At 39.3% G+C, this 17,576-nt stretch overlaps 1 long non-coding RNA gene across 1 annotated transcript; it reads left to right on the forward strand.

The window, feature by feature from the left end:
* Positions 1-1,354: 1,354 nt before the first annotated feature.
* Positions 1,355-15,971, forward strand: LOC118488031. The gene is made up of 3 exons (XR_004883301.1): positions 1,355-1,470; positions 14,824-14,890; positions 15,849-15,971. It is a non-coding gene; the product is annotated as an uncharacterized LOC118488031 (long non-coding RNA).
* Positions 15,972-17,576: the final 1,605 nt, after the last annotated feature.

Below are 17,576 nucleotides of genomic sequence, written 5' to 3' on the forward strand. Positions count from 1 at the left end.
TTGTCAGATGTCCAGGAGGAGATGATATGGGAACTAGGCACTTTAAACCTTGGTCCTGTCAAAGCTTTCCATATAATGAGGAAACGTTACGGTGGTTTCAAGAACGTTGGTGCCACGGTTGATGATTGCAAAAATTTTAGGAATCGAATTAACAACTATATAGGAGAATATGATGCTGACATGGTGATTAATAGGTTGACCGACAAAAAATAGTATTTAGCTGATTATTCGTTTGAATATTCTGTTGATGATGACAAATGGTTAACTGGTTTGTTCTGGGCCGATGGGTTGTGCAAGCGTAACTTTATGGAGTTCGGAGATGTGATATCGTTCGATGCAACTTTCAAGACAAATAGGTAAGTGTTACATAAAATGGTTTTTATTTATTTTCGCATGTTATATGATTCCCTAAACTTTGCAATATCGCATGTTAATATACATTGAAGAGTAGGTGTTGAATATATCGCATGCTATACTGTTTATTTTCGCATGTTATATTTTGACTATTTTGCATGTTACGATGTGTTTTCGCATGTGTTTGGTAAGGTACAAGATGGTGTTTGTTCCGTTCACTGGGATTGACAACCACTGTCGAAATGTAACCCTTGGAGCTGGGTTGTTGGCATCGGAGAGCATTGAATCCCATAAATGGCTTCTGAATTCATTCGTAAAGTCATTTGGTTGGCAGCCAAAGGTTGTAGTGACGGACCAAGACCCTGCTATGAAACAGGCTATTGAGGAGGTTTTTTCTACCAGCAGACATGGATTGTGCATGTGGCACATAATGAAAAAAGTGGCAGATAAGGTATAGCATGCTATATTGTCTTTCGTTAGCGTTTTCTTATAATATAGATTTTGTTATAGGCTGATATAAAAAGCATTTATCGGTATAGGTTGGACACGAGTTGTGCAATAATGATGAGTTTAAAAGGAGGATGTGTGATATTGTATGGATTGATTCCATTGAGCCTGAAGAATTCGAGAGACAGTGGAAGTTGGTTATTATTGAGTTTGGTCTCACTGAAAACAAATGGATTGATGATATGTTTTCGATGAGATACATGTGGATTCCGGCTTTTTATCGGCATGAGTGTAACATCCTGAAATTTCAAAACTTTATACTAGAATTATAAAGTGTATAATAAACAAGAATAAACTAACTAGGATAAATAACCTAGTTAGTCAAGAGTCTTGTAGTAACACTTGAATGAGTTAAAAGGCCAAGAATATAAACTAAATAAGAGTGGAGGGACTAAAGTTGTTAAAATAGAAACTTAAAATACTAATATTAGTGAAATAAAACAAACCAAACACCTCAAATGAGGCCTGGTCGATCAACAGAAGGAAGGGGGCGACACCCACACTTCCAAAACCTAAAAATATACTAAACTCTCAAATTGAAGGCCAAAATTCAGTTGAAATCGGAATCTAAACATAGAATCGTGATCTCCTCGTCAAGAAGGTCATAAGGTATGTCAAATTAGGTTGTTTTGATACTGTCACACCCCGATTTCCACGTGTCTCACCAGTGGGCCCGGTGGGGGATTACCGTGACGATGTTGGCAACAATATAGTCAAACCACACAATTATATAATGCACAGCGGAAGCTTAAAGATAAATATATACTTCAACCTCTGGTTGCAATATCAAATGTATTACAGAAGTCGAATATATCCACAGCGGATCAAAATAATAATAAAATATTGTTCCATCAGATACTGCAATCAAGCTTGCGAGACTTATCACGATGCTAGGGAGCTAATACCAGCCAATTTACGTTTAGGTACCTGCACTTAATCTTTTTGGGGAAAATACGTCAGTTTACACTGGTAAATACATTCAACCGACTCCTTTGAAAAGAGTTGGGAAAATTGATTTGAGTGCAAAAGGCACAAAATATTTTGACACGTTGATTAAAATGCCCAAAGGCAAAATTAATCTTTTATACTTGGGACAATTTTGTTAATAAAAATCTTGTATCCGATTTACATGGTTGTCCAACATTTAGGGCCGGTGATTATACAATACAAGCCGGACAAGATTAATCGACACACCACAAATATAATCTCACAAGAAGAATACTCTCACGAGTGAGTATACGTTATACATACGCAACAGGAGGTGTTTTGCCTACACCTTGTGCTTACGTCGTGGCCATTCACTTTTTAAAATGAGCCAAGGATATCCAGGACACGGTCATTAACCCCCAACGTTATTTGTTATCAATCAATACAGATTAAAACGGGATTATGCAATTTAATCATCTCTGATTAAAAGGTTTCTACACCCGACCAAGCGGTATATTTAAAAATACCGTATCCCAAGCCCGTATAAGGGAAAATAAGTTAAAAGTATTTACCTTTGCAATGTATATTCCTTAATCAATTAAATCACTGATATCTTTTACTGGGGCTCCTTATTCTGGAACGAAGGTTTTCAAGATAACCTATTAGAATCCTAACGGGTCTTCATATTAGCCGTAGCCTAGACCGGTTGGTTTCAAAAGATAGATACGGTTTAATCGCGCGGAAAGGCGAAAACCGTGAATGGAATGTGGTTCTCACCCAACAAGTTCGGAGACTTGTTTTATATGGGTTTAATATTCATATTCTAGATTTTGGGGTTGAAATGATATGGTTTGACCCGTATCGGCTAATTTATGTAAACTAGTTACATAAGCCGAACCGTGCGCGCAATAGGCGTAACGGGTAACCGTGAGAGTCCTACGCTTGTTTCCTAAGTCAATATGCCTTAAAAGTATTTTGGTATCAGTAGGATACCTTCCGTGACGCCCGTAACGAGTTTAAGTTTATATTATGCCCCGTAGGGGCTTTTCGGTCACTTTAAAGACTTTTAAAAGGGATTTTAGAGTTCTACAGGAAATCTGAGTTTCCCGAACAGTTTATAAAGCTTAAAATACTTTATTTATTATTTAAAAACCAGTAGCAACTGGAATCGGGTCAAAAGACCTTGTAGAACTCCCGTTTTGGCCAAAAAGGGCATATTCGGTATTAACCGAACCGTAGCCATAACCGCAGGTTATGAGCAAGGTAAAAATTATTAAAAATCTTTAAAATTCTCAAAATATTATTTTACCACAGTGGGTAAAAGTTTTGGTGACGAAATCTTGGTTTAGATAGGTGTTATGCTAATTGCGCCGTTTATCACAATAGTTTATTTTTATTGCGCTATTTAGCATAACTCCTATTCTAGACCTCGGATTGACGTGAGACTTTAAGGACATGCTTATAATTTAGTGAGCAAGGTTATGGTCCGTTCACGTGTCCGAAATACTCGTTTTATTTTAAAAAGGGCGTTACGGTCAACTTTTAGGCGATTAACGGAAATGCGTAAAAGACTCGGACAAATGATGAACCGGTCACAGAGGGTTATACCATCACGTGACCTGGTCCGAAGAGAGTCCTAAGGCATATCTATACCTCACTAAAACGGGTCAGAACTGAAGTCAATGCAAAAGTCAAACTTTTGCGACATTCGGCTCCGAACCGGGTGAATATAGCAAATGGTCGATTCAAACGAGCGCAAATAAGTTTATATACTTAATATCATGTTTTATGATCATCAAAACAGGTTCCATAGTATATACATTACAGATTATGCAAGATTCGTCAAAACGACATTCTGTTGACTTTTTGGGTGCACGTTTGACTCGACATTTGACATAGTTAGAGTGGTGATCAGTGGGAACCCTTTTAGAGGTTTATTACCCACATAATTACCAACAAATAACCATTCTTGATTCGACAATTCACTGAATCATTTGTGAGTTATCGCTAAGTCGACCGTTAGTTACGACGGATCGACTTTAAGCTAAAACTAAGTTAAAGCTCAAATGGGAAAGGAGTGGAACACTTACTGAGGTCCTATGCACCAAGTGTGACCACTTGAGAGGAAGTTGGAGCTCCAGAAATGACCAAATGATGCAGATGATGGGGTGTGAACTTATGGTTGCAACTTAGGCTTTATATAGTGGTTTCAAGCACCACAATTGATTGACAACAAAGTCTAGCACACACCACAACTGATCAACACTTGTCCTTAGTGTTAGGGGTCGTTTAGGGGTCATTTGGAGGTGTTTAAATGCAGATGATGGCTCTTGGAAGGCTGAACAGCCAAGTTAAGCATGTTTCTGCATCTGGGCGCCTGACGCGGCCCGCATGGGGGAATCCATGCTTTTGTACGCGGGCCGCCTGAGTTTTAAAAATCAGGCGAGAAAAAGAGGAGGCTCGCGGCCCGCCTCAACTTAACCCAAAACTTCACGCGGGCCGCCTGAGGTTAGAATTTCAGGATTTTTAAATCTTTTTGTAATGATGACAAAATCTGGTAATTAATAACGAAATCTTTCGTAATGATTTACCTGACCTTTCGGGTTTGAAGGGGTAACTTTGCGGTTTGGCCCTCGGTTAATTACAACTAGGGACCTCGTGATATTTACCCGCGTTATTAAGTCCCCGGTTAGTTTATTAATTATTCAGAAAGCCTTAACTTTCATTATTGACGCTTTTAACCCTTCTCATACGAATTTGAGTATAACCCTCTCGTTTTAAAACGGAACTTCGCGGAATTTTTACAGTATATTCTAGTGAGCGTATAATATTGTTACGAAGCCTTGGGAACGTTAAAGGGTCACTCAGAGGTATAATTAAACATGTTGACACAGTTAACCCCTGTGGTTTGTAATTTCTCACTTTCTTCTGCGTTCCGCTTCCGTACGATCCGTGATTTATTCGTTTGAAGGTACGAGCATCGTTTAGGGATACTATACAGTATATTTATCTTTGTTTGACATTTATAACCCTCGAATTTATATACTTTCAAGGTTTGTCAACATTAGTCCTTTATTTAATATTAATGCCACGTGTAAACTTAGGACACGTGTCGGCACATTATTGGACGCAAAAATTTCGAGGTGTTACATCCTCACCCCCTTAAAATAAATCTCGACCCGAGATTTACTCAAATAAATAGGGGTATTTTTTTTTTCATTGTAGCTTCGACTTCCCACGTATGTTCGGGACCTCTACGAGCATCCTATTTGACTTTTACAATCGGTACGTGCTTTCTGCGAAGCTTCTTCACCCGTCGATCTTCAATCGACAAAGGTTTTTCTATGAACTTTAAGCTCTCATCTATATGCACATCTGTGTGTGGAATCACCAACGACTCGTCGGCGAAGCACTTTTTGAGATTGCAGATGTGGAACACATTGTGAATTCCATTGAGCTCTTCAGGCAAGTTCAACTTATAGGCGACTGATCCGACTCATTCAATGACCTGAAAAGGTCCTATGTATCTCGGACTCAGTTTGCCTTTCTTGCCGAAACGCATCATCCCCTTCCAGGGTGATACTTTAAGTAATAACTTTTCACCCACTTCGAAGTGAAAATCCTTACGCTTTGGATCAGCGTAGCTCTTCTGCCTATCACGGGCAGCCTTGAGACGTTCCCGGACCTGGACAATCTTGTCCGTTGTCTTGGAAAACAATCTCTGGTCCTGATAATTGAACCTCTCCTACTTCCGCCCAACAAACAGGCGACCTGCATTTCCTACCATATAATGCCTCAAAAGGCGCAGCCTTTATGCTGGTGTGGTAGCTATTATTGTAGGAGAATTCGATCAGGGGTAGGTTTTTATCCCAGTTACCACCTAAATCGACCGCACATGCACGAAGCATGTCTTCTAGCGTTTGGATAGTACGCTCACTTTGACCGTCCGTCTGTGGATGGTAAGCCGTACTAAAGTTTAAACGCGTGCCCAAAGATTGCTGGAAACTTTTCCAGAAATGAGATGTGTATCTAGTATCCCTGTCGGAGATAATAGACACAGGTATGCCGTGTAAGGCTACAATCTTATCAACATAAAGTTGGGCTAACATATCGGAGCTATACGTCTCCTTGATGGGTAGAAAATGAGCTGATTTAGTCAGCCTATCGACTATGACCCATATTGTATTGTTTCCTTTCCTGGTTTTGGGTAACTTGGTTATGAAGTCCATAGTTACGCATTCCCACTTCCATTCGGGAAGTTCAGGCTGTTGTAGCAAGCCAGATGGCTTTTGGTGCTCGGCCTTGACTTGAGCACAAGTCAAGCACTTTGCTACATGGGCGGCTACAGACTTTTTCAAGCCCATCCACCAATAAATTGCCTTTAGATCCTGGGCATCTTATGGCAATTCTCAGTTTTTGCTTAATTAGGGTTGCGGTCACTAATATATAAGCAATATGAACCGTCTTTCTTATTTAATAACATAAAACTTTCTGAATATTGAGTCAGGCTATATGAGCCTATATCTCAAATCCTACTTAATCAAGGTTTCGATTGTTTTATAAGCATTATGGAGTTTTCGTAATACTCCAGCCCACAGCGGGATGTTAAAATTAATTCTACCTGCCTTCCAGGAGGTAAGCAGGGAAAACTTAAGAGGATGTAGTCAAGATACGAGGAGGTTATAAAGATTTCCATATCTCAGACTCCAGTTCACCCATCATTGCTCGTGTCAATTAACTATATTATGGATATCTTCCTTGAATACTACTAGTCGACTCTAGTACAATATAACCATTGGGATATCTCAGGGGTTCCATGTATTAAACCTCCATACTGATCAGGCATGGAAGTAATCTATGGAACACACTAGAATACGCCAATCCTCATATGGCACTTTTATCAAACATAGTTTGGCATTCGCAGGCGATAGAAGAGAGAAAAATGAAGGAAGAAAATAAAAATAACATATGTTGTTGTACTCTATGCGAAGAAAGAGGACTCTTAGATTTTTCGGAAGGATTCCTTGTCGATACTAGAAGAATAGGTTACTAAGGTTTTCTCGATGATTTATACCTTGTGGCTAATATAAAAGTTCTCTAAGATTACTGTTTATGAAGAATTTACTGGTATCCGAACCAAAATAAACTCTTAGTATTTAAATTACTGATAAAATGCCAAGGAATATACCTGTTGCCATTATTTATGGACTAGCTCAGGCATTTTAGGCGTCTTCAATTTTAGGCTTTAATTCCTCCGCCGCATTTCCTTTGACATTTTTAGGGCACGTAGTCTTGATGTGGCCTTTCTCATTACAGCCGAAACAGACGGCATTCTTCATGTCCTTGCAGTCCAACGTTTTATGTCCCTTAGACTTGCAGATTCCACAAGTCCTGGGCTGTGATTTAGATTTTGGTTCGAACCTGCATTTCCCATAATGGCGCTTCTTGCAGGTCTCACATTCTGGTTTCTGGTCGGACTTTTGTTTGTTCTTTTTCTTGGAACTCTGGGAGTTGTCCACATCCCTTTTCCTTTTTAGTTCATCCTTTGCATCAGAGGCATGAACAAGATCCTCCTTAGGAGTAAGGAAAGGTGGTCCTAGGTCAAACTTGGACCGAGCCACAAGGGGTTCCTTTAACTTTTTCACAACCTTCTTCACAGCTTTTCTAACGGCTGCGTCTATCATGGTCTGAAGAACATCCTTGGAAATTCTAAGGCTTACAATTTCAGCATCATTAGCATGCGTCGCGTCATCAATGGCGCGATTGACTGTTGTCTTATCCGAGTTTGCCATACTCGATGTGGGTTCCTAACACCAATAAAACAATTTCTTAGTCGCAATCCAACAACTGCTATTCTTCATCCTGATGGCCTTAACATATACTAACCATGGCATTTATAGACCATATTGGTTAATATAGTACTAACATTCTCAATGAATGTTATTAAATATATATTCATTATGTTTAGCCTAGGTCACGTGGGACCATCAACGGCATTTAAGGTTTGGGCCTAATTCATCATCTTGTTGACAGGGGATCAAAATGTCACATCCGTCTTTGTTATATTGATGAATTTTGGATAGCTCGAAAGCTTGCCATAAGGATATTAGAAAAGAGCGATTCCTAATAGATACAGACATCAATCTAGGATTCGTTGGAGTGTTTTCTTAAGTATTAACGACAAATTTTTCATCTCGGATTAAACGATAGGAGTCCTATCAGACGGAGACAATAATTCTCAACAATCATTATTCATTATAGAGTTATATGTGCCAGTGGTAATTAATTTCTGCATACTGTTTGATAAGGAAGGTACCTGCTATATATATATCATACTGCATTATCCCCTGGGCGTTCATCCTGAAGATTCATGCGTTTATTTTCCTGGCCTCTCCCGGCTTCTTTATAAGCTCTGGGCAGCTGGTTTTGATGTGCCCTTCCTCGTTGCAATTGTAACATGTGGCGTTCTTTAACCCCTTGCAGTCTAAGGTTTTGTGACCCTTGGTCTTGCAAATTCCACACAATTTAGCACGTGGGTTGATTGTACATTTTCCAAAATGTTGCTTTTTGCAGTTACTGCATTTGGGTTTGTTATCAGGCGGACTCGAGTTCTTTCCAAACTCAGAATCTTTCCCACGCTCCGAGCTTTCCTTCTTCTTCTTGTTAGTTTGATGAGAGTTTTCCTCCTCTCTTTCCCTTCTTCTCTCGCCAGAAGCCTTAACAGACTTAAATCTGATTGCATCTAAGGTGAGAGATAGGGATAAGTCCACCGCGGACCTATATGTGGTTGGCCTAGATGCTTTAACATTTCCTTTTATCTCTGGTGCTAGGCCTCCAATGAAACGCGTTATGCGTTTAGGTTCAGGGGTGACTAAATAAGGAACTAGGCGGGACATAGTGTTGAAACTTGTCACGTATGCCTGACAGTTCAAATTTTCCATGACCAAGGTCAGGAAGTCCGATTCTATCTTTTCTACCTCATGCTGAGGGCAATAGTTTTCTTTGACTAATGCAACAAATTGACCCCAAGATAAGTTGTAGAGTAGAATCTTCCCCGTGGCTTGTAGTAATGACCTCCACCATGCCAACGCTTCTCCTTTAAATGATTGTGAAACAAATTTCACAACATCTTGCTCCGCACAATCGCTGATGTCAACAACAGCGTCCATTTCATCACGCCATGTCATGCAATCGATGGCCCCATTTTCTCCTGTAAAGTCTCTGGGCTTGCAGGAGACAAAATATTTATATGAACAGGTCTTAACTGATGCCTCTTGATGAAACACAACTTGTCTAGACGGAATACTCCCTTGATTTGACAAGTCATGGACATCGTCCTCCCTTGACTCATGCGTTTTAGGAGTGGGCTTATTACAAGCCATAGATAGAGTCTTGGAGTGGGTATCATTTGGTTCATCATACTGTCGATCAAGAGCTCGAGTAACAGCATAATCTATTATTGCCTGCAGTTCTGCTCCAGTTACATTAATTCTGGTAGCATCATTGTTGCCCTTCAAGTGACTGTTAGCTTCATCTAATCCAGCCATGTAGCTTGATTGCTACATAAATATTAACAATGATTTATTCAGAGATTATTATGGAATCATCATCTTTGACGATTTATCAACCATGGTAATATAAACCATATTGGTTAACTTGTTAGTTATATTTAATTAGTATTTTCCATTTTAATTTATCCTAGTTATAAAACATTTAAGGATATTGAAGTGGCGCATAAGGCCTAGTCACAAGGACAATTCTAAATTTTTGTAAGCCATGATTTCAGAGAATCGAGGCATTTAAGGTTTGAATCACGTTCATTACCTTCTCTTGACAGGGAGTTGTAGACTTCAACTGTCTTTTGTCTTTTAGGACAATAGGTATAGCCCGTGGGCATTTCCCTTCTGAGGGATGGTTATAATATGATCATCTTCTCAGATGCTATTAGTCGAGATCGTATGGATCCTACCGACTATTATGCTTGGACCTGGTCCAACACTTTCAGACAGGAGGTCACAGACCACCATTGTCGTTGTCTTATCGGACAACAAGTTTAGCCCGTAGGCACTTCATCACTATCGGATGTTTATAACGTGATCATCTTATAGGATGACACAAGCCATGATCTCAAGATCACTAGACTAGATAAGAAAATTGGAAGAATCCAAAATAAGGATGACTGCTGTGATTTTATCGAATCACATTTGTCAGGAGTGCTAACACGTTTTTAGGTGTTAACAAGGATTTGAATCCCTTGGGTAGGTTTCACCCTCTTGGCCGCGTAGGCTAGATTTCACCTTTAAGATTCCTTTTAAAAATGCCTACTGGCAGGGAAGGAAGGATATTCATTTTTATTTAGGATTTTATCATAAATCCTAATTTATAATTTAATATTAGCACAAATGGCCTAGTCGCGTAGACAAGTTTTATAAGCCATGATCGTCTGGGATCGAGGCATTTAGTAGTAGCACAAAGGCTTAGTCACACGGACAAGTTTAATTTATAAGCCATGATCGTCTGGGATCGAGGCATTTAGTAATAGCACAAAAGGCTTAGTCTCGTGGACAAGTTTAATTTATAAGCCTTGATCGTCTAGGATCGAGGCATTTAATAATAGCACAAAAGGCTTAGTCACACGGACATATATAATTTATATGTTATGATTTCAGAGAATCAAAGTATTTGAGGTTTGAACCTAGTTCATTACCTTTTTCTGACAGGGAGTCATAGACCACCACTGCCTTTTGTCTTATATGAAAATTTGCATGGCCCGTAAGGACTGAAGGATAATTATGTCCTTATAGGGACTAATTAAGAAAACGATTTTTAATAAGAGGAGTTTCTTCTTTATTATTATTTTTGACTGCATTCTCCTCGGGTGTTCGTTTCATTTTAGTCGCGGTACGAAGCTCCGCATCTCAGGACCCCGGGTATGGAGAACTCCTATTACGGCTTCTTCTCTTGGCGACGTATCCAATATATAAAAATAATTGGAAGCAATAAATTTCAGATTAGAGTCGGGAGTAATCCTATGTTAAGTCTAGACTCAAGTATGTGCAATTGTGTCACTGAGATTAAACACATTAGGATAGTGTTTAATTCACTCAATGTTGGCTCTGATACCAACCTTTCACACCCCGATTTCCACGTGTCTCACCAGTGGGCCCGGTGGGGGATTACCGTGACGATGTTGGCAACAATATAGTCAAACCACACAATTATATAATGCACAGCGGAAGCTTAAAGATAAATATATACTTCAACCTCTGGTTGCAATATCAAATGTATTACAGAAGTCGAATATATCCACAGCGGATCAAAATAATAATAAAATATTGTTCCATCAGATACTGCAATCAAGCTTGCGAGACTTATCACGATGCTAGGGAGCTAATACCAGCCAATTTACGTTTAGGTACCTGCACTTAATCTTTTTGGGGAAAATACGTCAGTTTACACTGGTAAATACATTCAACCGACTCCTTTGAAAAGAGTTGGGAAAATTGATTTGAGTGCAAAAGGCACAAAATATTTTGACACGTTGATTAAAATGCCCAAAGGCAAAATTAATCTTTTATACTTGGGACAATTTTGTTAATAAAAATCTTGTATCCGATTTACATGGTTGTCCAACATTTAGGGCCGGTGATTATACAATACAAGCCGGACAAGATTAATCGACACACCACAAATATAATCTCACAAGAAGAATACTCTCACGAGTGAGTATACGTTATACATACGCAACAGGAGGTGTTTTGCCTACACCTTGTGCTTACGTCGTGGCCATTCACTTTTTAAAATGAGCCAAGGATATCCAGGACACGGTCATTAACCCCCAACGTTATTTGTTATCAATCAATACAGATTAAAACGGGATTATGCAATTTAATCATCTCTGATTAAAAGGTTTCTACACCCGACCAAGCGGTATATTTAAAAATACCGTATCCCAAGCCCGTATAAGGGAAAATAAGTTAAAAGTATTTACCTTTGCAATGTATATTCCTTAATCAATTAAATCACTGATATCTTTTACTGGGGCTCCTTATTCTGGAACGAAGGTTTTCAAGATAACCTATTAGAATCCTAACGGGTCTTCATATTAGCCGTAGCCTAGATCGGTTGGTTTCAAAAGATAGATACGGTTTAATCGCGCGGAAAGGCGAAAACCGTGAATGGAATGTGGTTCTCACCCAACAAGTTCGGAGACTTGTTTTATATGGGTTTAATATTCATATTCTAGATTTTGGGGTTGAAATGATATGGTTTGACCCGTATCGGCTAATTTATGTAAACTAGTTACATAAGCCGAACCGTGCGCGCAATAGGCGTAACGGGTAACCGTGAGAGTCCTACGCTTGTTTCCTAAGTCAATATGCCTTAAAAGTATTTTGGTATCAGTAGGATACCTTCCGTGACGCCCGTAACGAGTTTAAGTTTATATTATGCCCCGTAGGGGCTTTTCGGTCACTTTAAAGACTTTTAAAAGGGATTTTAGAGTTCTACAGGAAATCTGAGTTTCCCGAACAGTTTATAAAGCTTAAAATACTTTATTTATTATTTAAAAACCAGTAGCAACTGGAATCGGGTCAAAAGACCTTGTAGAACTCCCGTTTTGGCCAAAAAGGGCATATTCGGTATTAACCGAACCGTAGCCATAACCGCAGGTTATGAGCAAGGAAAAATTATTAAAAATCTTTAAAATTCTCAAAATATTATTTTACCACAGTGGGTAAAAGTTTTGGTGACGAAATCTTGGTTTAGATAGGTGTTATGCTAATTGCGCCGTTTATCACAATAGTTTATTTTTATTGCGCTATTTAGCATAACTCCTATTCTAGACCTCGGATTGACGTGAGACTTTAAGGACATGCTTATAATTTAGTGAGCAAGGTTATGGTCCGTTCACGTGTCCGAAATACTCGTTTTATTTTAAAAAGGGCGTTACGGTCAACTTTTAGGCGATTAACGGAAATGCGTAAAAGACTCGGACAAATGATGAACCGGTCACAGAGGGTTATACCATCACGTGACCTGGTCCGAAGAGAGTCCTAAGGCATATCTATACCTCACTAAAACGGGTCAGAACTGAAGTCAATGCAAAAGTCAAACTTTTGCGACATTCGGCTCCGAACCGGGTTAATATAGCAAATGGTCGATTCAAACGAGCGCAAATAAGTTTATATACTTAATATCATGTTTTATGATCATCAAAACAGGTTCCATAGTATATACATTACAGATTATGCAAGATTCGTCAAAACGACATTCTGTTGACTTTTTGGGTGCACGTTTGACTCGACATTTGACATAGTTAGAGTGGTGATCAGTGGGAACCCTTTTAGAGGTTTATTACCCACATAATTACCAACAAATAACCATTCTTGATTCGACAATTCACTGAATCATTTGTGAGTTATCGCTAAGTCGACCGTTAGTTACGACGGATCGACTTTAAGCTAAAACTAAGTTAAAGCTCAAATGGGAAAGGAGTGGAACACTTACTGAGGTCCTATGCACCAAGTGTGACCACTTGAGAGGAAGTTGGAGCTCCAGAAATGACCAAATGATGCAGATGATGGGGTGTGAACTTATGGTTGCAACTTAGGCTTTATATAGTGGTTTCAAGCACCACAATTGATTGACAACAAAGTCTAGCACACACCACAACTGATCAACACTTGTCCTTAGTGTTAGGGGTCGTTTAGGGGTCATTTGGAGGTGTTTAAATGCATATGATGGCTCTTGGAAGGCTGAACAGCCAAGTTAAGCATGTTTCTGCATCTGGGCGCCCGACGCGGCCCGCATGGGGGAATCCATGCTTTTGTACGCGGGCCGCCTGAGTTTTAAAAATCAGGCGAGAAAAAGAGGAGGCTCGCGGCCCGCCTCAACTTAACCCAAAACTTCACGCGGGCCGCCTGAGGTTAGAATTTCAGGATTTTTAAATCTTTTTGTAATGATGACAAAATCTGGTAATTAATAACGAAATCTTTCGTAATGATTTACCTGACCTTTCGGGTTTGAAGGGGTAACTTTGCGGTTTGGCCCTCGGTTAATTACAACTAGGGACCTCGTGATATTTACCCGCGTTATTAAGTCCCCGGTTAGTTTATTAATTATTCAGAAAGCCTTAACTTTCATTATTGACGCTTTTAACCCTTCTCATACGAATTTGAGTATAACCCTCTCGTTTTAAAACGGAACTTCGCGGAATTTTTACAGTATATTCTAGTGAGCGTATAATATTGTTACGAAGCCTTGGGAACGTTAAAGGGTCACTCAGAGGTATAATTAAACATGTTGACACAGTTAACCCCTGTGGTTTGTAATTTCTCACTTTCTTCTGCGTTCCGCTTCCGTACGATCCGTGATTTATTCGTTTGAAGGTACGAGCATCGTTTAGGGATACTATACAGTATATTTATCTTTAAGCTTCCGCTGTGCATTATATAATTGTGTGGTTTGACTATATTGTTGCCAACATCGTCACGGTAATCCCCCACCGGGCCCACTGGTGAGACACGTGGAAATCGGGGTGTGACAGATACAACTCAAATTCTTGCATGAGATTGAAATCGAAGGTTGAGCTTGATTATGTGTTGTAAAACATGAAATTGGAAGTAATGTAAAGTCTAGGGACAAACCCTAGATGATTTCTTGTTAAAATCTTGCATGTTAGTTGTAGAAATCAAAATCACTATAGTGGGTGATTAGTAAGTTAGTAGAACTTGATAAACACTAGGATTAAGACTCTTGTTCTAGTGAAAACTGAAATTGTGAGATAATCTCTGAAATTGTTGATGTTAAAATATGTGTATATTGTCTAATTGAAGTTGATTTGAGTGATAAATTCAAGTTATGAACTTGGTTTAGATCATGTAAAAATCTGACCCGCAAGGTGTTTGATAAAACGCCTAAATGAGGATTAAAATGTTAAAGATTGCTAAAAACGCAGATTTACATATCTAATGAATGAATGCGTTAAAGCTTATGAAAAAGAGTTCTAATCTTGTTATGAGTTGGACTCTTTAGGCAAGGAATCCGGAACGTCAAGTGGACACGCCGGAGGTGATACCCGCGGAAAAGGTGTGCTTTGAAGGTACGTGACTTAGTCCCGTTAAGTTATGCTTAAATGCTTTGGTTTGATATGTAATTGATGTTGTAGTGTAAAGGATGCATTTGATGTGTCGTTTAAGTGACGAAGTACACCCGACCATCAAACGGGTCAAAATAAGAACTTGGAATTCAGTTTGGTATGTCAACAAAGTGATAGTTTTCACTAGTTAGCCAAACGGGTCAAAATGATGTTTTTTTTAAAAAGAATTACGAGAGTAGAGACTTGAAAGTCTCCTACCTTGTTAAATGATAAATTGTGCTATACTAATGATTTGGTGATATCGAATTCAAGCATAAGAACCCGGGATATGGGTCAAACTATAATGTTAAAGGAAAATGGATTGTTTGAAAAGGAATGTTGGAATTCCGAGTAATCAAGTAATTGCCCTAGAGGAATTTGCAAAGCCATGGAATTGGCGTGAAAACACCAAGTAGGTGAGCCCGGGTAATTGGGTAATTATGTTTAAGGGGATTTTAAGAATGAAAAGAGGTGCGATGCACTCACACTAACGGGTCGAATAATGGGAATAAGGAAATTGTGAACCAATTGTGGGTATCTTGGTTTCCGCGATATAAAATTTACATGGTTGAATCCGTAATGTTATTTCGGACTCATAGTAAAAAGAATCGGCTAAAACGGACAAGCGAGTAAAAAGTTATAAACATGTAAAGTGGAAAAATAGCTAAAGGGTAAATGTGCAGAGCCCACCGTAAATTACGGTTCCACCGTAATTTACGGTGGAGCTCAAACTATTACGGTGAGATCTTCCTGAGTTACGGCAGAACCAAAGACATTCCAGCTTCACCGTAACTTACGGTGACACCGTAAGTTACGGTGGAACCCAGAAAAATTATGTTTTGTTCGTTGATTTTTGATGTCGGGAATTGTTTATATGTAACTTATTTAAGTCCAAACTAATGTTTTTAGTGTTTGACTTCAGGTATGAATGAGGTCCTCCCGGATGGCGATCAAGTATATGTCAAGAACCGAACACATAACTCGAAGCTTCCGCACTAAACTTAATTTTGTCTAAACTTTAAACATGTCGTACTTTCTTTTGTTGATTATGTTTTAAATCCCTCGAACTAGTGATTAGTATACTAGCAGGGGTTGCTTTTATCTAGTTATGCAATATCTTGGATGTGGTTGGTATCATCACAAGGGTGTATGGAATTAAACTCGAAAGTATTTTTGTAAACTCTGATTTTTATAAAGTTTCATGAAATATTTAGTTAAATTATGTTAAATTATTAAGGGTGTTACAAGTTGGTATCAGAGCTTAAGGTTGTCAACAAAAGTGTTCGGTTCAAACTTGATCGATCGTCCGGTAAGAATTAACTTATTATGTTAACAAATTATGTCTTATATATGAATGAGAAGGAAATTAAAGTGCATGGGAAGAGTGTGTTAACACACTTAAACCCGGGAAGTGCACTAAATTTAAACGGTTAAAGCAAGTTGAGAACTTGACTAAACCAAAACAAAAGAAGCAATGTTATAAACGAAATGTTTAACGTGTAAATGTAAACATTTCAGTTTCAAAGATGACGGATAAGGGAAATGACGAAGTGGTGCCAAGAGTCACCGAACAAATGAGAGAAGTGATTGCTGAAGAGGTAGGAAAAGCAATCGAGAATAGTTTGTCGGGTTTCATCGATAAAATCCAAACCACGGTGTTATCAGTGGTGGATGAAAGGATAAAGAAACTGGAGGATAATGCAAATTTAGCCAAGGAGAAATTGGTAGAGCGTAAGGGTTGCTCGTACAAAGAATTTATGGCATGCAAACCACCACTCTACAACGGAGAAGTGGATCCGATAGTGTGCCAAAGGTGGTTAAGTGATATAGAAGGGGTATTTGAGAGAACCCACTGTGACGCGAATGACTTCGTGGCGTATGGCACGGGTCAACTGAGAGGTCAAGCAAAAGACTGGTGGGATAATAAGAAAAAGGAAATCGGTAGCGAAGAAGCGAAGGCGATGACATGGGATGAGTTTAAGGTACCCTTCCTTAAACATCACAGTCCCAAGGCGGTTATTAATCGAATCAAAGAAGAATTTATCCAGCTTAGGCAGAAGGGCGAATCCATTGATAAAATCACGGGAACCTTTCTTGACAAATTAAGGTTTTGTGATGAATTGGTGACGACCGAAGAACAGAAGGTGTATTATTATTATAATATGCTAAGCGCGGAGTATCGGGAGTTCATGACTCCCTCCAAATACGAAACCCTCATCGAAATCATCAACGCCGCTCGGGAAAGAGAGATAGAGTTGAAGAAACAAATTGAGAAGGGTGAAAGAAGGACGCAAGTGGTTAATCCAAGTCCCACGAAAAAGGCACGCGTAAATGACTCATCAAAGAAGCAAGAAGGAAAAAGTAGCTCGCCAAGCTGTAAAGTATGTGGGAAAGGGCACAAGGGTGAGTGCCGGTTTAAGGACAAGCCGTGTCCTATATGCGGGAAGACAGGGCACACGGCTGCATTGTGCCCGGGGAAAGTTTCGGTATGCTACAAATGTTATCAGCCGGGTCACAAGAAATCCGAGTGTCCGGAATTGTCCGGAAAGAGGGAAGACAAGGGTGCGCACACTGAAGCACCAAAAGCAAAAGCTAGATCTTTCCAGCTAACGGCAGTGGAGGCGAAAACGGAGCCCGATGTGGTCTCAGG

The sequence above is a fragment of the Helianthus annuus genome, chromosome 16 (assembly GCF_002127325.2).
Source record: "Helianthus annuus cultivar XRQ/B chromosome 16, HanXRQr2.0-SUNRISE, whole genome shotgun sequence".
Taxonomy (NCBI): domain Eukaryota; kingdom Viridiplantae; phylum Streptophyta; class Magnoliopsida; order Asterales; family Asteraceae; genus Helianthus; species Helianthus annuus.